The sequence below is a fragment of the Prenolepis imparis genome, unplaced genomic scaffold (assembly GCF_030444845.1).
Source record: "Prenolepis imparis isolate NDT839.2.m4 unplaced genomic scaffold, iyPreImpa1.0 SCAF_8, whole genome shotgun sequence".
NCBI lineage: Eukaryota > Metazoa > Arthropoda > Insecta > Hymenoptera > Formicidae > Prenolepis > Prenolepis imparis.
The window spans coordinates 93,225-98,323 of NW_028141166.1; positions in this window are offsets into that span (position 1 = coordinate 93,225).

Sequence of the window (5,099 nt, forward strand, 5' to 3'; positions counted from 1 at the left end):
TGTCCTGATTTTATAAAAAAATTATACATTGGAAATGATTTTGCTTCAAAAAATTTCTTAAATAATATTCGTTCATATAATAGTGCTTTAGCTATGGCTTCAATGGGTGCGCCGGGAAATAGAAATCCATTGGATGTTGTGAACAATGCTCCTTATTGCTTAAAGATTCATGGGCAATATCATCATTTAACTTCAACAGCAATGCGCCCAGCGGATGGGCAAGCTCCGCGATTTGCACAGCTTTACTTTTTAGATACAGAAGAAGCTGTAAATCATAGAATGAATAACAAAGCTAATAAGGAGTGTGATTCAGAAATAATGAAAGAGTTGTCAAGTTTTATGGTTCAATGCAATGAATTTGCAAAAACATTCAAGATGATGCGTCAAGTTGAACAAGATCTTAATCCGATAGGAAATAAAACCATAAATTTAATGTTGTCCTTTAGAAAAAATCCTCAACAAGATCAAAGAAGATACAATGCTCCACAAGCAAATGAAATAGCTGTGGTCTTTAAGAATGTAGATGGTGAGCCTCCATTTGAAAGAGACGTTCGGATTTATAATAAAAATTCGAACGATGTTCAACAAATATCAATTCTAGACAAAAGGTGTGACCCAATGTGTTATCCTTTGTTATATCCATATGGTAACGATGGATGGCATTCAGAACTTAAATCATATAATCCTAAATATCCAGGATTCAAAGTAACTCAAATGGATTATTATGCTCACCTGTTAGCACCAAGATTAGAATTTAGTCAATTTAAAAAGGCAAGCAAATTGAGATGTCAATTTATACTTGATGCTTATATGAAAACTGAAGCAAATAGGCTTAATTATATTAAATTAAATCAACCTCAATTAAGAGCAGAACTTTATTCGGGATTAATGGATCACCTAGATAATCGAGCACAAAATGAAGGAATTACAGCTGGTATACCTGTGATATTACTATCTTCATTTATGGGCAGTCCAAGAAACATGCAAGAAAGGTACCAAGATGCTATGTCTTTGGTAAGAAAGTTTGGTAAACCAGATATTTTTCTTACAATGACTTGCAATCCTCAATGCCCAGAAATTAAGGATAATCTTGATGGATGTTTAATAGAATTTCGACCAGATTTGGTCGCTAAAACATTTAACTTGGATGTCAAAGAGATTTTAAATGATCTAATTCATAATAAAATTTTTGGAAATATTATTGCTTATGCAGGTGTGATTGAATTTCAAAAAAGAGGACTTCCACATTTGCATTTACTTGCAATGTTGAGTGATGAAGATAAGCCCAGACTTCAAGAAGTTATTGACATGATGGTATGGGCTGAAATCCCTGATGAAGAAAGATATTCAGAACTTAATGTAAAAATTTTGAAGCACATGATTCATGGTCCTTGTGGAGATTCCTCCCACAGATATCCTTGCACTGGAGACGATGGAAAATGTTCAAAAGGTTTTCCAAAAGAGTTTCGTGAAGAAACTAATGCTAATGTGAATGGATATCCTATGTATTATAACCGATAAATTTTCATTCGATTTAATAATTATCGTTATTTTCGCGGAACTTCCCTCGGCACGACCTCTCGGAGTATTCGGGCGCTCGAGCGTGCGGGTTAAATTATTGAATGTTTTTACAACCGGAATGGGCGCCAGGCACGGGGAGCCGTGCCGCTACTCACTGGGACTCCGCGACGCGGTAGCCGCGTCCGTCTCGAATCCGGCACGCCCGACCCAACATCCGCCAAGAGATCGCGACGACCAAAGGCGCGGCAGCTCGGCCGACAGCAGGGGTTCGGTTTGCGACAGCGAAAGAAGGAGAATAACGGGGCGACTTTGATGGGTTTTCTGAGTATATTTACATAAGTAAAATAAAGTAATAAATAAGAAATCGTATTACGGACCTAAGTACAAGTAAAGACCAGAACGATATAAATTCAATACATGGTATAAAGACCGACGGACATTCGGTCGACAGAGGAGACCGTTGAATATAATTGGACAGAGTAATATGATCCGAGTCACATCGAAATTTTCGCATACGGACGTCGTCGTATTAGAAATATGCGGAAGTCGCTCGCGCCGCCCGAAATTCGATACTATAAACGTACGGTCACGCGCCGGGACATTAATGTACCCGCGCCGCGCACGTGATCCGCTCCTTCGGCTACCCGCGTGAGTATCGAATCCGGGACTTCTCGCTCGCGCCGATTACCACCGAACTGAGGGTCAGGCCCTTCTCGTATACCGCCCTTCGCTCATTATAAATTAACAGTAACAAAATACCCGCGCTAAATACGACGTTACGAGCTCACCGATCTTATTAATTATACTCGACAGCTAACGAGAAACGTATACTCGCGATACACAAATGAATCGGACAAAACCTTCTATCGCCGAGCTCGGACTGTGGGCTCGCCGAAAAGAGAGAGATTTTCGCGTAATAAGGGGTTCGAGCGAGTCGTCCTCCGGTGGCCGTCACACAAGGCTTCCCGAGAATCTATGACGTGGCGTCGGCCGCCATTTCGGCAATTATTTCGGCAACTACTTTGACTCGGCTCTATTTCGCCGGTGCGACTCGCTCGAACAATCTACCTTCTAAATGGGTCGGGGATGGCGACGACGTCTCACCAGCTTCGTCCTCCGCAACGTCACTCTCGCTTTTATCTCTTTCTGCGCTTCCCTCTTTCTCGTCGTCAGGACCTCTACTCCCTCGCGCGTCTTGCCCGACAGTGACGAGTGGAAGTCTCGCCGGAGACACGCTGGCGCCGTATCGCCGAACTAAGCCGCTCGGGGCGCTTCCGTAATCAGGGCCGTGAGGCGGCCCGGAGGATCCCCGCGGTCGTGGTGGCGGCTCATCGCTTCCGCGCTCTTTTCTTTCCGGACGTTCCTCCATTCCCGTAGGATACGGGCGGGAAAATCTGGCGGCAGCGTACGGGGGGCCTGATTCCGGCCGCCTCGGACACCGGATGTCGTCCGCCGCGAGTCCTCAATCGATCGTGGATCGCATCCGGGTCCGGGCGCCGGGCATGCCATCGGGTCCCTTGCCGTAACTCCGTGGCGGGGCTCCTGCGCACTTCTCGCGCGGAGTGGCCTTCCCCTTTTCCTCAGCTCTCGATCCCTAGGGAAGAGGAGATGGATATTAATTTTACGCGGCATCTACTGTCCCGAAAAGTATTTACAGTCGTGATAGTTCAATAGCGGTCTCACCGAGCGTGTTCCGTAAGGCGTGGCCTCCCCTCGTCCTGTTTCCTTCCTTTTGCCGCTTTTTCGTCCGGATGAGATGTCGTCGCTTCTCCCTCGACCTTCGCTAATTTCGCCAACAGCTGCCGCAGCAATCGCAACAGCTACGGCAGCACGCAATCGCAACGCGCAGCGGCGGAATCGCGTCCGATTCCGCGCTCGAATCGCTCTCTCTCTTTCTTATCTTAGAGAGAGCAGAGGTCCCAAAATCACCCCCCCGGTCGGGTCTCGCGACCCTTGTGACGGACAATTTCACCAAATGAAAACTGTCACGTCACAACTCCCCCTTCCCAGGAGAGGACCGGGCGGTCTTCATCGACGATACCTGTCGCCTCCCCTTGACCCTGGGGAAAATGTACTTACTCCAAAACTAGACTCGAATTCGGGCGCTCCGGCGACCCATCGGGAATCTCTCTCTATCGAGCCTCCCTTCTAGCAAACAAAGCACCACAAAAAGTTTCGACCAAACAAATAAAATAAAAAAAACAACCGAGAGGGTGTAAGAACATGCCATTCGCTCGCACGCAAGGACCAGGAGTGTACGCCAGGGAAGGACGGCGGGGAAAGTGAATCCATCACAATTACGCCGAAGAGACCTCTATCCTCTTTATTTTTCGGGTCACACAAAAAAAAATGTCCCAGTGGGAGAGATCGCAATGGCAGCTAGTGGAGTTCGAGTGGCGGGAGTCAATCTCGGCGCGGTCGACGCTGTCCCAAGTGACCTCGGTCGGCATGGTAGGGCCCGAGGTCTCGCCACTCGGGGCCGCACTCGGGGCAGGTCCTCATAGTGACCCCCCTGCGGCCGCACCCATAACAATAAGGGGTACTTCCCTTCGGGTGTGGACACTGCGTGTACCGGTGGTCGGCAGCGTTGCAGTTCCAGCAACCGCTGGCTCCCCGGGTTGGCACGACTTCCCGCGCGGCACGGCAGCTAATGGGGAGGTCCTCCCTCCCTGGTGATCGGGAGCCCGAGGCGGTCGGTCTCCCTGAGCGGACTCGCGGCAGCGGCGAGGTAGATCGCCGTGGCGACCGGCTGGAGTACCTGGGGCGCCGGGTCGGACTTCGGGAGCACCGACTCTCGGGCCGGCTCCTGGGGGATCGCTCCCTCGACCGGTTTCTTCCCTCGCTGGGGCTCGCCCTGGGCTCCACGCGTCGCGTCTCCTCGCGCGGAACGCCCGGTTGCGGCATCGCCCTCATCGTCGTCAGTAGGGCGGAAATCCCGCGTCCGCGGCCTCGTGGCCCCCTCGGCATCTCCTCCCCGTGCGGTGGTCCCATGGCCGCGTCGCGTCGGCTGGGGGACTCGGTCTGGGTCCCCTCGGTGCGCACGCGAGGCCCTACGGGCGGCGGAGTCTGCGTCTCCTCCGTCCGACGCTGAGGTGCGGCCTGAGTGCCCTGGTCGCACATCCCCGCAGCCTCGGTCTGCGTGGCCCGCGTACGAGCGCCGTCAGCAGCGCTAGCTCGATCCCGGGACCCGGTTTCCACGGTCTGGGTGCCGATCTCCTGAACGGAGGGGAACTCCCGTACCACGGCGCCTCGGGTGGTGTAGCGGCGCCGGCGATGCTCCTCCAGGAAGTCGGCCCAATCCGACCAGAACTCCGGGCGTTGGCGGGTAATTTCCTCGAAGAGGTCCGCGTGCCGCGCCCTGAAAAGGCGGGCGTAATTGGCCATCTTCCCTTTTCTGTCTCGGCAACCAATCTCACGGCAACCAATCTCACGGCAACCAACTAGAAGCGAGGAGGATAATAGGGTTTCAGGTCCTGTGCATGTATCTTACACACAAAATTGCCGGCTAAATCGGTGAGCTCATAAACGACTGGAGACAAAATCTTACCCACCCTGAACGGCCCGTGGAACTTCGGTAC